This window comes from Tympanuchus pallidicinctus, unplaced genomic scaffold (assembly GCF_026119805.1).
Source record: "Tympanuchus pallidicinctus isolate F22 unplaced genomic scaffold, pur_lepc_1.0 scaffold3, whole genome shotgun sequence".
Classification (NCBI taxonomy): Eukaryota; Metazoa; Chordata; class Aves; order Galliformes; family Phasianidae; genus Tympanuchus; species Tympanuchus pallidicinctus.
Genome location: NW_026294747.1, coordinates 94,794,930 through 94,814,085, shown reverse-complemented (window position 1 = coordinate 94,814,085; position 19,156 = coordinate 94,794,930).

Genomic DNA, 19,156 nt, shown 5'->3' with positions numbered 1-19,156 from the left:
AGAAATGGGAGGCATTGTCTGGACACTTCTAGGAGGATAGAGCAAAAGCTTCTGTCAGATGATGCAGGACTTCATTAGTGGTTAGAATTTCCTATTGAAAAACTGCTGTAGAAGGTAGATTTTAAGGCATGTGGGTCCATGGCAGATTCAAGCAGGAGGGAAATTTGAAGAGTGCTAGTTGCTAGTCCCACTTGATCACACCCTGAGGACTGGCTGTTCTCATGCATGCCCTTGTGTCTAATATTCTCCAGTGGTAGTCCAGCATTGGGAATGTTTTTCCACGTCTCTGTTGGTATCATAGGAAAAGTTCCCATATTGCCAAATAGACTTGTTAGAATATATATATATATATATTATTAATATATATATATATAGAATATATATATATATATATATGTATAAAATATATATATATATATTTTTTTTACCACAACTAACATTTCTAGTTTCAGTTTCTAATCAAGACTTGGATTTGGGTTTTAAGTGTTGTTTGAGTTGCTTGCATTCAAAATTGCTTGTATGTTGATAGAAGTAGCCTGATTTGTAGTGTGGTTTCCAGCCACATTTTCTCTCTTATGTCTTCCTAGTTTTTGAGAAATTCAGTATTTTGTCTTCCACTTAACTGTATGAGAAGGTTTATCAAGGTTTCAGATTTCTACATGGGAGCTCTGGATTTCAAATCTTGTACCATGGTCAAAAAAAAAAAAAAAAAAAAAAAGACAAATCTTTCTAACCCTCTTGCCTTCATTTGAGCTTCTGCTCTCAAGAATTGGAAAGGTACAGTACTTGACTCTGTGTATGAAATATACAAATATGAATATAATAATTTACATATTCTTGTTTAATACGGGTGAGTGAGGTGTAAAAATGAGTATTCTATTGCATTTTTCTGTAACAGAGTTCACCAATTTACAAAGGAAGAGGACAGTTTAAAACTTGCATGCTTTAGTTACCTTTCTCTAATCTCCTCATAATTTTACTATATATATGTGTGTGTGTATATTAATACTTCATTGCATCTTGCTAAGATGCTGAAAATTTAGCTTGGCATGAGATGCATGAACTGTATTATTAATATCCCATTATTTTATGGTTATACAAGAGCAGATTTGAATTGTCGCTTTAAATCAGACCATAAGTCAAAATGAAAATTTTAATAGGCTGCCCAGATCTGTATCTGCACTGAATTAAACAGTAATTTGGCAGTCTCTTCTGCTAAATGTAGTGAGATAGCTAGTTAGTGTGATATGCCCAGGCAAATATATTGTGTTGCAATGATGGAGACGATTCCCTGAGGTGATTGTACTGGCAGTTGAGTTGATTTTTGATACATGAATTCAGTGTGTTCTTAAAACTGAAGAAAAAAAGTGTTAGAGAAGCTTGTAATGTTAATTCTAGGAATTGGGTTGAATATTACTCTATCACTCAAGCTACTCTTTCAGTATTCTTGTGATTCTTCATAGTCTATAAAAATGCTTTTACTGCAGAATATATCTAATTATAAACTAAATCTGAACTGTGTACTTCTGATCGAAACACTTAATATCTGTACATAACTCCATATACTTTATAGGCAATAGACCCTGACTGTGTAGCTTATAAAGACATCCAAACCCTGTTACTTGCACTGCTGTCTTTGATAACCAAACATGTTTCCATATACTTCACTATCAGCACTTCTGTACATCCAGAAGGCATCTGCCATGCCTGCACTGAAATAGTGAGCATGCTTACTATGCATGTGGCATCGTGCACAGCACTCAAGTGAACCACGTCGAAATGAGATTCACCTGACTCGTAATACAGAATCAAACCAGACTCTGCATGTCCAGGATTTTGGAGACTAAGAGCCTGCAATATTTTGGATATGCCCTTTTTATTTCAAGTGTTTTATGTAACATTCATATTTTAAATCTATCTTCTAAAGGGAAAAAAATATTTATAAATTACCAATGAAGAGACAGTGTTACTTATATTTCTAATTATATTAAAGCATTTATTTTGATGTTACTAAAATAAAAAAAAATACTACCACTGGTCTTCCATGAACTGCTAAAAGAGGCTCTCTACCACTTCTCTACACCCTTTAGTAGCTATTTATAAAGTCTAATTATTGATAGATGAAAATAGAAGGTAAGAAGGAAATAGTTTTTTTTTATAACTATAAGCCAGTAGGATAACAGTTATAAGAACTAAGTACTTTTCGCTCAATATTTTTGTTTTATTGACTTAAAGACATACACAGTATGACTCTAAAATTTCCTGTTTAAAACTATGTTCAAAGCACATTTTAATTAGTATTTTAAATCAGAAGTGCAAATCTGCCAATAAAACTAAGGAGTTTCTTTAATTCCGTTGACTAGCTGTGCTTTCACAGAAAATTACTTCAAATTTTCCAAATTTGCTCACTGCTACAGACTTGCTGTCATATTAGGACAACAGCAAGGCAAGAAAAAATTATCATTAAAGAGTTTCCTATTAAAAAGAGAAACAGAAGCAGTCAGATGGTTTTACTTCTGTAGTCTCAGGTTCTCTGTTTTGGACTTAAACAGCCTTTATTTTGCTGTAGTGTAATATCATAATTACTCAAAAATGAACGTTGGCTTAATTTAAGGTGAAAATCTTCAGTGATATTGTAGAATACAGTAATTGCATTTCATGGTGACAGTAATGTCACTGTTTTTAACTGCCTTTGAGATTGTGTTTGAAGGTTTCTTCTTTTGAGCAAAAAGCACTTCTTGCTAATACTTCTGTATGTTACCATCGTTCCATAATTTCTGTTCTCTACAAAATGGAGACCTCTGTGTCCCACTTCAAGGTAGCGGTCATCCATAAACCGTTTGGCTTTCAAACATAATTTAGACTCCTTCACCCATGGTAACAGTGAGTTGCATTCTCGCATTTCATTCTTGAGGACTTTTCCCTGTTGACAAACTTCTCCAGAAGACTACATTAAAAAAGAAAGGATAAAAGAACAAAAAGAGCACCCTCCCCTTCCACAGTAATTGAATTCATTTACCTCCAGTTACGTCTCTCCCTACACCCGTAGATGAGGCAGGGTGATAGATCATTTGTGTAGCTGTTTCTCTGTCCCTAAAATGCTGTTCTTTAAATTCTGGCCAAGGCTCTCCATGCAACAGCAATGCTTTACTGTAGCCCCAAGGGACAGAGAGAAGATACAGCCACAGAGGTCAGCTGGAGCACAGGGGCCTCATGTAGCTGGAGCTCTTTCAGGTAACCTGGAGAGGCTCATGACAAGAAAATCAGTGTCTGTTACTTAGCTTGACAGGATTATTTTGAAGAGTATATTTCTGATCTTACTAATTAAATTTGGTTCAATTGGAAGGTAGCAGTTATGCAGGCAAGTTCAAATGGGAAACACTGTTACAGTGGAAAGACACTCAAGATTTGGTAGATTTTTATGTAAACCAAGTACTCTTTAAGTTTTATAATGCTAAAGATCTGGATTAGTAGAGGAGGAAAGCTGCTAGCCTGATAACAAGTAGAAAATGTACTTATAATCTGGTGTGTAGTCATGATACCATTGAGTGTACTCAATAAGAATTCAGTGTCTGTAAGGAATGCCAGTGTGTTCCTTTCCTATTAAATAAAACTTTAAAGAAATCACTATTTTTCTTCTGGTGGTACCCTGGCTATTAAATACACTTAATTTATTTATAGCTCTGATAGTGTGTTAGAAGATGTGTAAATAATCTATTGACTGCTGTGCATTTTAGCTTATCTCATATATTTTGACTAGGGGTGGGGTATTTTAAATATTTAAATGTTTTTTCTTAATAAGATATGCTTTTTCATAAGTTGCATTTTAAATATTAGGGTATATTATTTTAAACATCTGGATCTAATTCCTAACAATGAAAATCAAATGCTCATACGTATCTGAAGTATTCAGTACAGAACACTGGGTTTTTTATGAGTTCACTTACTCATAATCAAACAGTTCTGATCACCCCTTTTTAACTGCAAATATAAGAAATATGAATGCATGTACATAAGCAACAGAGGAAGTTTTCTTAAGAGTGCTTGCATATAATTTGTCAATGTAGTGGAAAATCAAATTTAGTCTATTTATAATAAATTGAGCTGACATTCCCCAAACAAAGCTTATTGCTCAAGAGTGGTAAAATGCTGGCTGTGTTACTGAATTCAGTGCTGACTCATTACACTAATGACTTGGTGCCCATTGCCAATTTTCGTCTGCAAAGAGCCTTCAGAATCTGTTCCTTTACTTGGAATCACCACTTGTTTGGCCTGAGTGTATTGAGTACATTTGTCTTGCTTCCTTATCTTTTCTTGGCGTGACTGAATTTTCTTCCCCCTTCATGCACAAGGAGGGCAGTTCATATGCAAAGTTAATGTTAGTTAAGTTGTGATTATTTTTTTTTTCTTTTTTCCCTTCTTCTCCCCTGTTTCTCCTTGGAAATCCAGAGCTGAATTTTTAATGGCTCCAGGGCATGTCACATTGCAACCTTGCATTCAGATCCCCAGTGCTGAAGACTCAGTCCTATTTGAGCAAATGTCATATATAGAAACTACAAAGCCATCTCCAAGATTGCATTAGGCATGTAAACTGTAAAAAGCCACTATATGAATCTGCTTTTGACATACATTAGCTGAAAGATCGTCTTGGTGATTTAGCTACAGGACTACAGACAGCTTTTCCTCACTCTGTTTTGATGGTGTGCTGTTTTTCTGCAGAAAAGCTATCTAAGGACAGTGTTTGCAAAAACTGTTTTATTTGCCTGTTGTTTGTTTTTTTCATTATGAGCCAGCAGTGCTTTCTATTTCTGAAAAATGAGGCTCAATTCAATGCAAATTTCAATTAAAAAATATTGGCCACAGTTGAATTACTGGCTTTTCTTGTTGGGTCTCAGAGTTCAGATTTCTAACTGCTTAACATGAATGAGAAAGATACTTCATTCATTCATTTTGTGGTAGATTTTAGAATGCTTGTGATGTCACCAGCTTGTTGGGATGCATTGAAGACCTTTGAGGATCCCTACAAATTTCAGTGTTTTTATACTTCAGCCATTGTATTTTAGTTATGAGTCCTTCCTAATGTTAACTGACTTTATTACTAAAAAGCATGTCAGAAGACAGAACTTTGTTTATAGCTTCCATACCAGTGAGAAAACAAAAAGTGTAGCAAATGCACAGAAGTAGGCAAACTTTTTTTTCCAGTTAGGATTTCAGGGAGATATTCTGTGTGGTATTTCTGATAGACAATTTTAATGTGGCATGATATGGCATTGCAGAACATAACTTTAAATAGCTGTGGTGAATGATATGATAAATTTTAAATGACTTCTTCATAATTCAATTTCTTAGTGTGGAGTATAATTTTCTTCAATATGCATGTTGTTCATATGTACTAATTGTTTCAAGGAACTATAATTTTCTTTATGAACTGAATAACAAATAAGTAAAAATTAGTGTTTAGAATTCTGTCCATACTCCTCATCTACTATCAGTTAGATTGTGTTATTCTCACTTTCTGAATGAATGTGTATTGCTCTGTATTGCTTTTTCTCTTCTACTTCTTCCGGAGACCTCACACAGTAAATCCACACTTATATTCTCCTTTTGATGTGCTGCCTTATTGCCCTTATGGTCTCTGGTAAAGAATTTAGGAAGTAAGGTCATCCTGTGAGGGATCATGTCCTACACCACATAAAATAGTATGAGCCAGATATGATTTATTGGGTATAAGGTGCTTTAAAACTTCTGCGAGTGGGTCATATTTTATCTTCTATAGAATTTTGGAAATCTTTCTCACTTGCAGTGTAAAGCATGATCCTGTACTAAGCCTACTGTGCTATATAATTTACTGCTATGTATGGATGTAATTAACTGAAGTTCCTTGCAGAAATACTTACCCTGAGCAGTTGTACTAATGCCCATAAAATGAACATATGCCCTTGTATATCTTGTTTTCTACGGGATTAAAAGACATTGAATGGTTGAGACTGAATATTTCAGAAATCTGTTGAACAAGACTTGAACTTTTTTACAATGTTGACATGTACATGTGCATTTTAAATTACAGCAACTTTAGTAATATATGATTATATTATGTGATTATGATTATAATATATGATAATTTTTTTTTGCTTTATTTCCTTATTCATTTCTCACAATCCAATGACTTTGTCTTCAGAACACAGCCTCTTCAGGAGCTCTCCTGAAATGATTCTTGAAATATCATTCTTTGTAAATACTGTGTTTGTGATCACAGGCCTCTGTTTCTGAGAAAGATCTTTTTTGCACAGACTCATTGAAATCCTAAGAGGAAAGAACTCAAGAAGAGTTGGTTACAATCACTCTCTCCATTGTGTAATCAGTGCTGATGTTAATTCAAGTTAAAATTCAAATGAACACTTGCAGAAACGTTCTTGCACATCTTATATAAATATGAGATGCATGTTATTTATATACATGATGTAAATAGCAACAGATTCTTGGCTCTTTTAAAATGGCTTGAAGAAATGGAGTAATAGCTTCAGCTGATGAGGCACTGCAACATGTAATTTACTATGAGCCCCATCACTTTTAAATGTGTTAGATTGTTTGATGTATTACTGAAAATTTAACTCCATTTGAAATTCTCTGCTTGCAAGCAAGTAATGAGAACAGTTGCAATAAAAAAAAAGGGTGGGGAAAAGTGGTGGAATGAATGTTTGTCAGAATAGTCATGTTGTAAGCATTCTTGTAAGAGTATTTGGATAATCTAGAACTGTCCTCTTTTTGTGTTTTGAGTATTTTGTGTTTTGACCTTTGCTATACATTTCTAGAGGGATGTGCCTTTGTATTTTGTATTACTGTTGAACTAATAAAACTGCTCGGCTATATGGAGAGTTAGAACGTTGTCTTTTTTCTTTGCTCCTACCATTGGATATTCGCTGTGCAGTTATCCTTTAAATATTCTCTATTGATACTCCAAATTCTTGTGAGCGAGGAGATAGCTTGCACAGGGAAGAATGAGTCTCTACTGCTTCTCTATTTTTTTTTTTTTTTTTTTCCAGGGATTAAAGAGGGAAAACTGGACTGAGTACTTTGAACTAATCTCTACGGGAGCCAATCTCATTTCTGTGATCACAGAGAGAGGAAGAGAATGAGTCTACTGTGTTGACTGCTTTCTTTTATCCCCTCTTATCACTTTGTTGAACAAGGTCAGTACTGTTAAGTTACTCCTTTGATAACAATGTGAGGACGATATCAAAAGTTGGTTTGGGGGAGTGTTAGGATTGACTGTGGTTTTTTGCTGGGGAGTTCTTTGAAGGATGTAGAGATGGGCAATAGTGAGATGCTACAGCCTATGGCAAGACTGGCAAAAATACCGTTGATTTCAGGAGCAATAGCATTTCTCCAGCAGCCCGGCAGTTGCTTGCAGTAATTTCACAATCTTATTATTTCCATTTGTTTAGTTTGTTCTTATTACCTCTAACTGATATGAAGCTCCATTTGTTCCTCCATGCTACAATGTTGTAAATAATCTGGAAAAGCTAACAGATTTTACACAGCTGTGCTAATTCATTTCATGCTGTTATCATGAGCAACAACTATGCCAAAAATCCATAAAGGAACATTTGAAAAGAAATGAACACAAAGGAAGGTTCAGAGATAAAATTTTAAAGGAAGCTTGAAGAAAAAATGATTTCCCTTTCAATACCTCGTTGATGGGCTGTTAACAACCTAGCAATACATAGCAGAAGTATGGTATTGTGAAGGATTACAGCTCTTCTTTTGTTTTAACTTTATTTATGGAACAAAACTAAGAATGGTAAGGGATAATCCCAAAGGGAATACAAGTCTTTTTTTTTTTTTTTTCCTTTTCCCTTAAAATAAACAAAGCCTCAAAGCATATGTTGATTACAGACTAAGCAGTTGTTTTGCTTCAATATAAGATTAAATATTTTCATTTTCAGTCTTATTTAACAGTGTTAAAGTAGGTGGAATGTCAAAGCAAAGCATGTGAAGAGAACTGTGTACTACATAAAAGCTTGTTTGTTGCCAGCTACAAAGAAGATAACAAGTTCCAACCAAAGTCTAAAGAACTTGACTTTTCTAGCAAATGTGGTTTAGTATGATTGAGCAGAGACAGAATACTTACTCACTTTCTACACATGCTCAAGATCTGCAGAGTTAAAATATATTTTAACATTTTTGTGTAAAAGACTTTAAAATGGTGTTCTTTAAACTCTGAAAATTACATTAAGGCTTTAAGAGCATTTTATTGAGGCAAAAAGAGTCTTGAAATATTTTTGAGGTCTACTGACGATATTGTAAATATTTCTTGTCCGTTATCTATGCTAATGGAAGAATAAACAGAAGAAGCAATGCATGTTCTATGTAGAATAGCATCTGGATTGAACTTTTTTCTCCTAAATGTATCCCAGTCAAATACAATTCTACCAATCTGAAAGAGGTTTCAATCTCATTAAGAAACTGAATGAATAGTGATGAGCAAAAATGAGTGCATGCATATCAATAAGACTTATGTACTAAGGTGTATTTTTTTTTTTTTTTTTTTTTTTTTTTTCTGGAGAAAAGTATGTCTGATGTCAGCAAGGGCCTGCTGTGGAAACGTACAAGCAATACAGAAACAGGCCAGAGGCAAAATCAGATGGGATAAGTAGTGACTAAAGTGTGCGTGTGTTTTTGCTTTTGGAAATTGTAGCTTGATTGGAACTAGATGCTTGCAGGGAAGGACTTGAATGGGGAAAACTGCATCCAGATTGAAGCAGTTAGTGAAATACAGTTGTAGAGACCTTGATGATGCATTCTGGACTATTTTGGGAGAAATAGCAAGATTTAGGTCTGATATGGATGGATGAATCCAGGGATTATTCATAGATCTTGTTTAAAATAGAATTGGAATGTGCCCACTCTTTTTCTGTAACATATCACAAAGTGTGAAGGCAATCTACATTTTTCAGAACAACTGAAGCCAAAATCAAACATCTTGGTTATGCAAATTGTGTTGAAGGTTGAAGTGTTTTTGCATTTAATGTTATTTCCCTTTGTTCATAGTAGTTCAGCAAACAGCTTTTTGATTTTTAAAGAATCAATTTTTAAAAATATTGTTAATGTTTGTTTTACTTACATATAAAGAACTGAAACTTTTTGCGGATAATCCTTTCCATATGGATTCAGATTTTACTTTTAATGCTCTGTTCGAGACACCTTTAGAAGGAATTGTGACATATAGGTGAACGTCTTCATAAGAATATACATGCTCTAAGTTACCTGAAACCCTCTCCCCTTATGCATAAAATAGAAAGAAAAGATTAAGTTAGATATCAGCTGTGTATGTTAAGGTAGCCTGGAATCTGAATGCAAAAGGAGATTTCCAAACATTTTCTAAAGGCTCAAGCTATAGATGAATGAACTTTTTTTTACTAAATTGTTATTAGACAAATTTTCTGTTGATTTTTGCAGTCTGTATACATTTGTGTAAATGAATACATACATATATAAGCATGTACATAACACGCATGATTGTTTAATGAATGGACTAGTACGTGAAGTATACAAGTAAGACACATTTATTTACCATGATTTTTATTAAGCCTTCCTATCCTAAGGAAAATGCTAAATAGGTCACAGTACAAAAATAGTGTAGGGCAACCTATGGACTAGATTCTGTGCTCAGAATCCTACCTTAATTAATTTCAGTAGTTTAAACTAGATTAAACTGTGTTGTTGTTGATGAGCATGTATCTACTGTGGACAAGATATTAATTCCTCCAAAGTCTTAACAGCAAGAAATAGTCTTTATCTGGCAAAACATTAAGTAGAAGGGAGCATCTACTTTCTTTTATTCCAGCTGCAGATTCTAGACTGAATCTTATACTGCAAGAGTGTCTGACAGTTCAGATCAACTAATGCCAAGTCTCATAAAGGCATACACAAGATACTTCAGTTTTCCTCTTCTGGGTAAGCTCCTTGCAGAGCTTACCCACCATTCCATGAATGATATTTAGCCACCATACTTTCATGAGGGTACAGGCACACGTTCCTGCTGCTCTATGACATGTAAGTCTGTACATAAGGCAGCAGAGGTGTTTGTGAACCGCTGAAGAATTGAGTGATGGAACACTTCAAATTCTATATGCCTTGTTTTTTACTTTTGTTTTGAGGGTCCATGGAAGTTAGCAAGGAACTTGGTTATGTAGTATACGAAATAAAAGTATGCAAGGAATCAAACTGATAAACAATGGTAGAAGCTGGATAGTTACAGCCAGAGGGTTGTAGTCAATGAATCTATGTACAGGTAGAAGCTGGTCATGAGCGGTATCCTCCAGGGTCCCTCTTGGGACCAATACTCTTCAACATCTTTATCAAAGGCATAGATAGTGGAATTGAGTGTACCTTCAGAAAGTTTGCTGATTACACTAAGTGAAGTCGTGCATCTGACACGATAGAAGGAAGGGATGTCATCCAGAGGGGCCTCGACAGGCTTGAAAAGTGGACCCATGTGATTGGAATGAGGTTCAACAAGTTCAAGTGCAATGTGTTGCACTTGAGTTGGAGCAACTTCCATATGGAATGAATTGGAGAAGAACATCTTGAGAGCATGTAGAGGATTTGAGAATCTTAGAGGATGAAGAGCTGAGCATGTCAGCAGTGTGCACTTGCAGCCCAGAAGGCTAACAGTATTCCAAGCTGCACCAAAAGAAGAGCAACCAGAAGGGTGAGAGAGGGGATTGCACCCTTTGTGAGGCCCCATTCAGAGTACTGTGTCCAGATCTGGGGACAAGAAAGCACAAGAAAGACATGAAGATATTGGAGTGGATACAGAAGAGGGCCATGAAGATGATCAAAGGACTGGGGCAACTCTCTTATAAGGAAAGGTTGAGGGAGCAGAGCTTCTCCAGTTTAGAGGAGGCTTAGAGGAGACCTCACTGAAGCCTTCCTGTACTTGAAAGCTTATAAGCAGGAGGATTTTTGCATGGGCAGATAGTGATAGGACAAGGGGGAATGGCTTTAAATTAAAAGGAGGAGTGTTTTAAGTTAAATGCTAGTCAGAAATTCTTTATTCAAAGGGTGGTGAGGCATTGGAACAGGTTGTCCAGGGAAGCTGTGGATGCCCCATCCCTGTGGGTGTTTAAGGCCAGGTTCAATGGGGCCTTGGGCAGCCTGATCTATGGAGAATTGGAACTGAATCATCCTTATGGTCCCTTTCAAACCAAGCCATTCTGTGATTCTATGAAGTTATTCGTTTCTTCAGTGTAAAGGCTGATGTGCTTCAAGTACTCCTTGTCCACATTAGGTAGCTATGTCCTGGAGCATAACTCTTCAAGACTTGTTAACTTACTTGTTAATTACATTGTACTAGATTTTTGGAAAAAAAAAAAAACCCACCTTTAAATCCTTTGTAACTCACTTGGTTTGGGACAGCTGAAGCAAAATTTTCTCCCATATTTTTCCAAAGTGTTATCTATTATTTTGAAAACTTTTCTCCTTGGTAAAGCAAGATATTCAAGACTTATACATTAAGCGTGCCTTTAGATTAGGAAAATAAGTTCTCTATCAGATTAATCTAATTTCCTTGAAAACCTGCCTGGCTATAGAGCTGTATGAAAATCCTTGGAGGCAGCATTTGCTTTTCCTTCACTGGACACAAATATTGTCTGTTGCAGGATGCTTTCACCATGCTTCATTGCCATTGCCCATGTATTTGTCATCAGAAAACTTTTAATCTTAATTTTATGTAACATCACAGAATTTGATTTGACTTTACTGGCATGTAACAGTTAAGAATCAAGTGTATCTCACAACTAGTAAGGTATGTATTGCTGAGGAACCCCTGTCAGCAGTAACATTAATGGAAATATGTAACTTCAAATGAACTTTAAAACCTTCCTGTTACTAATTCCAGAGCTCATGAGGAGGCAGTGAAGGCAGTAAGAGGATGCATTTCAAACTATGCAAAGCATTCTGAATATGTCTAAGAAGAGAAGCAAAATTATCATTATATAAAAAATGCCCAAATGTCTGAGAGATTTTTATGATGGGGAGGAATGCAGAAGAATACTTAAAATAAGTTAATACTTAAAATAAATTTCTTTTATTTTATGATTAGAAAATCCTCCCTGGTGTCTGCCTTCATTTATCCCTTTATTCTCTTAGTGTGTGTTTTAATGGGCTCTTTGTTGCTGCAATGCTGGTTGATTGAAATTCTCAATTTGTAGGTCTCCTTGAACATATTTATTCAGGGGATGGGACTTGCACAGAACAATGCACTTGTATGAGGCAATCCCATCACATCAGCCTTTATTATCATTTGTCTAACTGGGATACATGTCAGTGACTGCTGTAGTTCCCCTGCACCTACAAAAGAGCTTTGATTACTGCGTGCTGATCCTTGATACAGCACTGGCCTTAACTTCACCATGATGTCTGAATTAGATGAGCATCCAAAATGCCGCAACTGCAATTCTTTTCCACTAATACAATGGACAGCTCTGAGTACAGAAGATGAGATCTTTCTTCACATGAGTATGCAATACAACTGTTTGTACTTCTTTTCTCTCTCTCTCTCTCTCTCTTTTTTTTTTTTTTTTTTTTTTTTTTTTTTTTTAACATTGAAAACCTTGGTTTTCCATTTCAAGTTCCTGACTTTATGCATGTGATACAGCTTACTGCACTGATCTTTTACCAAATAGGATGCAGTGTCCAGATAAGTTTCCTATTTTCTACAGCTGGATGATGTGTCTATCTGTTTCTCTCTATGTCTTTTTGTGTGTCTTTAAATCTATCACAAGTAATTTTTCTTATGTGAAAATTAATTAACATGTTGGGAGCAGATTGCCTGCATTGTCTTGATATTTTTTGAAGCAACCAGATGCTGTAATTACTCTGCAGTTATTTTTGCCTGTAGGTTGTCAGAGAGTACTCCCTGTCACTTTAACTAAGAACATAAAGTTCATTTAAATAGTGAAAGGTAAGACAAATTTGTTTAGGAGTCTTTGAATGTAACAGGAAGAAGGATCTGTTTTGAGGGCACAAAACCAAAAACAACAAAAACTTAATTCCTTAATTAGTGCCAGAATAGGTAAATCCTTTCCTTCTTAGTGTTGTTGTTCTTTGCTTTAAATTCTCCTATGTTTCATTGTATTCCATTTATTTAATTTTTTCATATGTGGACTGGTTCTCAGTGTTAGTTTACTGCAAAATAGGTCTTGATCTTCAATAATTAAATTCCTGATGAAACTTGTATTTACTGGTCCTTGTTCTCTATACCACTGTCTACCTTAATTAGATTGTTAGTGATGCCTCATTTCTTCTGATATTTCCCAACAAGCTGAACAAACTGGGTTGCTGTTAAGAGAGAAATAAGATGCTTACTGTTAATTTCTCTTTAGAAGCAATAAAAGTTCTCTCAGATCAGCTTAAAAAGGATCAGTATGCAGGAGAAAAACAGAAACAAATCATCAAAACATGAAGCCATCTATAAGGAGTCAGTTAAATCAGTAGGCTCTTCTTCTAGCCACTGCCAGTTATTTTTTCCCAAGATAGATTTACTTTGAGTATGTCATCCTGACAGTATTTTTATTATTCCTATACACTGTAGTCTCTGTAGTGCAACACACCACCTGTTTGACAAGAAAAAAGATAAGACTTTTATCAGAGTTCTTCTGACAGCCATGCACATTGCTTCATAGAATGACAGAAAAGATCTACTGGGTCATCACGCTTTAATCAGTCTTGGCTATAGCAAGTTAGAAATACATAAGGGCAAATTTTCTGATGAGAGAGACTGAAGAAACATAAGTAAGAGAATTCAGTGGAACATGTCATCAGTTAAAACACTAGATATGTGCAATAAAAGTGCTTGATTTGAGGATGGTACTCACTTCAAATCCAATAACAAGATTGTAGTCTTAATTCATGTAAAGTTAGTGTTCATTAAATGATATTTGCTTACACCTTTTTGTCTCATCATTGCCTGTGACTATTCAAATTAGTTTTTTTCCTGTTTGGGCAAGTTATTTTCAGTTGCATAGTGACAGAGTAATCTTCTGTCTTAACTTTCAGCTCTGCATGCAGTACGTTCCATAGCTGTGACTGAACTTGTAAAATACAAAGCTATTTTCTGCAAAGTATGGCTTCTCTTTCCCCCCCACTACACTTTTACTATTCCTGGTGAATCAGTAATAAATAACAGTATCAGAGACCTTTGAGTACTGTGTAAAATGTTAGTTACTGTCAGGGAAACGTGTAAAAAAATGCATATTTTTTTAATCCTTTCTCTGAAACTGGGAAAACGTGCACCATTACTGTAACACAGGAAACAATGAAACAGGCAAATTGGCAAGCAGAGCCAACTCTGGGTTCATTAGCAATCCAGGTGTGAATATCAGGAAGAAATATGTGCCAGCTGAAAAAGATCCCATGCCTTGTTTTGTGTAATTGTTTTTTGTTTTTTAAGACTTGAAATGAAGAGCTAAAAACTTATTTGTTTCTTTTACAGTCAGACTTTTCTCAGATGAGTAGCGTCTCAGTACCCATGATATACTGGGAGTGTAAAAGGGATAGTGGGAAATCAGTTCCAAGAGCAGCCTCCAGTATGGAGGTCAGTTAAGATAATTAAAAGGGTTTCTGTTTGTTTGTTTGTAATTGTTGATGAACTCATCTGGTTTCTACACCAGAGCTGTGGTTGCCAGACTACATTAGTGGTCTGTAAACTAAACACCTGATGCTAAAGGTATCAGTGCTAAGTTAGAGAAGATGGTAATGTAAGATTTGATAACATACATTAATAGCTGATGGTACACAAAATAGCATGCTTATTGTTGTGCATGAGGGGGGCAGAGTAAGTGGGGGCAATGTAATAATGCAGCAGAAAAGAATAGTCGAGGACAGAGCAGCCCATGGAAGCAGCTAGAATGAAGAATCAACTGGGAAATGTGAGAAAGCATCAGAAACTAGGGCTGAAAAGCTGGAGAGATGTGGAAAAAATGACCAGAATGAGTGCAGATTTTTCAGGCAAAGGAAATTATCCAGTTAAGACAGGAATGATGAGAGGAGCCAGAGGCAAAGACCATAAACAGTTTGAGTGGTCTGTGTTGCCAAGATACTTCTTGCCAGGTCTCAGTACAGTTGTACAAAATGGGAATTAGAAAGAAAAGGACTTACATCCCAGCTTTGGTCTTGTCTGTTACTTGCTCATGCTGAGTCATCATCCAGCTCATTTTATCTCCTGAACCAGCACAAGCTTAATAGTAATTAAAAGGCCGTATGGGTTCAACTTGATGGTTTCATGTGATATAAGCAAAAACACAACTCTCTATATAGAGCATTTTTATGTGCTTCAGTTTCATTAAAATTTTGATGTTTTTACCATGAAAAAGGCAGGATATGCCATCTAGAAAGCAGTCAGCTGGACACCCTGAATATCCCCAGATACAAAATACTCTGACCTGCTGCTAAGGACCTGAGCAGGAATGATGGATACAAATAGGAGTGTTTGAAATCTGCCTCAGTCCCAAGGAAGCTCTATCGGAATCTTTCGTGTTTATAAAGAAGTTTTGTTGAATTGGCAATCATCAGAGAACAGTAAGCAGCCTCCCATCCTCTAAAACCACACATTAACATTAAAAGCAATTCTGCATTCTACTGGGTTTAAGTTGGTATCAGTCAAAATGCTGATGGACTTCAATTAATTAATGCTATTGCTGGCAGCCAGCACTGACTGAAGTGGAAATTCAAACTACTGTAATGTATTGCTGGAGTGTCTTCTGCTTTACTGACAATCTAGTTGAGGACAATTTGATCAGTTTGAATGGTACCTCGCTCACGATAAAAATCCAGTATTTCTTATAAAACACAGTGCTCTGAGTGGTGACTGCCCTGTATCTTATTCACAGTACTGTATGAATTTCAGAGGTTGAGATGACTGTTCTGAATGAACAAAATAAAAATGCTCTTATCTAATATTTACACTGTGAAAGGCAGATAGATGAATGACCATCACTCATAGAGCATGGCTTATTTCCCTGTTGGGAAAACAGGATAGCATGGGAAAACTTGTATTGCATTGCTTTTTCCCATATTGCTTTCTTGCCTTCTTTTTTTATCATTACTGATTTTATTATTATTTTTTTTTTAATCAGTACTTCAGCAATCATACATGTGTGCATAACTGTGTGTTTATAAGTATATATGCATTCAAAAAGGGTAGTATGCGTTGGTAGAAGTTATTGCTGAACTACAAAGAAATATTTCATAAAGTAATTAATCTTGCTGGTGGTTTAGAAATTAAAAACTAAAAAAGGATTGAGGAAAGTAGACTAGATTTCTTTGTTAGTCCATTATCTTTCTAACAAGGCAGTAGCTAGAAATTCTAGTTTGCTGGGACTTAAACTTTTTTAATAGAGGTAAAAGAAGTACTTTGTTTCTTTTCCAATTTTTTTTCAATGTCTGAAGACTGCTGTGATACATATTCAATCACAAGAACTACCAAATATCAACAGGAGAAACAAGATACTCATTGTGCTTTTTTGCAGAGATGTTTTGCTCTGTCCTTCATGTGCCACAGCTAGCAGTCACAGCTACGCATATTCCCATTATGTTTTCAGCAGGGTTTAGAAAATAACCTACAAAATGTAAGAAAAGGAATGTTCACTTTGAGATTTCTCACTTACAATCCATTTGATATAGTGTCAGTGATAACTGCCAATGAATTTCCCTCTGCATTTCAGTTGAATATAATATATATTTCTCTTTTATCCAGTATGAAGCTGTTGCTGTTGCTAGATGGTTGTAAATAACTGCTTTGGTCCGAATGGGATGCAACTGTCTTGACTGGTGGGTAAAGGGCTTGTTATATAAAGCAAATTTGATCCCACTGGTGTTGAAAGATATCAGTGTCAAATGCGAGTCAGAAACTTCTAAAAGAAAAATTGAGGGAGACCTGAAACCTTCTAGTGGCTTTCCAGTACAAAAGTAGGCCTACAAAAAAGCTGGAGAGGAGCTCTTTATCAAGGAGTGCAGTGACAGAAGGAGGGCTAATGTCTTTCAAGTAAAAGACTCTAGATTTAGATTAGACATTAGGAAGAAATTCTTCACTATGAGGGTGATGAATCACTGGAACAGGTTACCCAGAGAAGTTACAGATGTCCCATCCCCAGAAGTGTTCAAGATCAGGTTGGACAACTCTTTGGACATGCTGATCTAGTGGGAGATGTCCCTGCATGTAACTGGGGTCGGAACTAGGTAGTCTTCCAGGTCCCTTCCAACCCAAATTATTCTACAATTCTATGCTTGGTTCCAGTCTGTAATTTCCTTTTTGTCCTTTTCTCCAATGAGCATGGGGTCTTCAGTACCTCAGATGCCATGATCCTCGGTGATCTCTAAAAAGAGATGTTATGTGCTGTATTGAAGCATTGCAGACTTTCCTATGATGGACTGTATGCCATCACTGACCTAACAGTGGGCTTATAGAATAGGGCTGTAATTCTGGAGTGCAGATTACCACGTATCACATTGTCTGAAATGGTGACTTTTTGCCTATGAACATCCACCACCTGCCTCTTTTCTGTGCTGTGCATTTTTTGTTTTTTAAAGTGGTCTATGGAAAAGTTAGTATATCTGTCATCTTGTTCTCAGTGAGATTTGTATCTCGTCTTCCAGCATTCTCTTCAGTAATGTAGTTCACATTTTATGGTTTTGATTCTCTCATATTGTAGATTTAGTTTTATTTTTCTGTAGATTTTCCCTGGAGCCAAAACAGAAGGAAGGGGAAATCTCCACTGTAAGAGTCTTATATTTATGAGGTTTATGATGACAAGAAGGAAGGTCCTTAAAAAATAGCTCCATTTGTTTTTAAACTTTTGAACACATTTTAAAATTACATGTGGAACACAGTTTTGTGCCTGTAAAATAAACTAAACATATCTTGTGATGTTGTTTTTAATAAAGTAGGTGGCTCATCTTTCAAAATCCCATTTTAGCCAGGCTGTGATTTTCAATGAAACCTGACATGTTCATTTTTGCCAGACTTAGCCCCCAAGGCTTGCTGAAAGTCATTTGAAAAAACCTTCTTAATAGATCAGTTTTCTTTGCTGAAGCTGTAGCATCTCCTGTATTTATAGAGATTTGATTCCTTTGAATCTGTATTAGCTGAGCAGCAAGCTAACTCCAGTGACATATTTAACGAAGTAGGCTAGTTATACAACATTAAAGAACTATATATCCTGGAAAATATTTAGTGAGCTCCTCTATATACTGACAACTGTATCTTCATTTTTTCATGTATTGTAGAGATTAATCCTCAGGAATTTATTGGCATAATTGATGACAGCTGGGTAATTGGAGCCAGACTTGCAAATATGTTAATTATTGTTGCAAATGATAGAGAGCACTGGGACATATTCAGATCTCGTTTGAATCCATTGACTTCTCTGAGCTTGTAGAAGATTTTGTATGCTAATTGCATGATTTTTTTTCAAAAAAGCCTTCCAGTCTCTTGTTCCACATTTTATTAAAAAAAAAAAACAAAAAACAACAACAAAAAAAAAAAACAACAGCAAACCAACAAAACAACAGCAGTCTGCTAGCTGCTCATAAAGATACTCTGCGTAACAGAGTGGATAATCAGTCTTGTTTTCTGAATAAGCTGGGCTGTTTACTTATAACAGTGTGAGCAGAATAACAATGACATAAGAAATGAGAGATGTTTCTTTTGTAGTCTTGCTTCTACAGAATAAGAAAAGGAAACTTTTCTTTCCGCCCCGCTATGTTTTTTATTATTAAAAATGTACGTGCATCTTTCTTTGTTCTTACCTCTCCTCAATATCATTTTTGTAAGTTTAACGTTTTTAAACACTATACCAGCTTGTGGCATACCCATCTCACTACAGACTTCTTAAAAATTCCATGAATTAAGTTGGAACTTGTATCTTTTCCCTATGCACTGCTCAAACAGAAGTTTGCATGTTGAATATAGCACTGGTGTCTGCAGGTTGCTTTCCCTGTGTCATTTCATGTTGAAGGTAAAATTTGAAAGGATGAGAAGAGAGACAGCACACATAACCTTAGCTCCGTACAGGATGACAGTCCCAGCTCTCATGTTAAATGTGGCACCTGGGATTGTCCTCAAACGCTTAGTACTGCTGAAGTGAATCTTTTA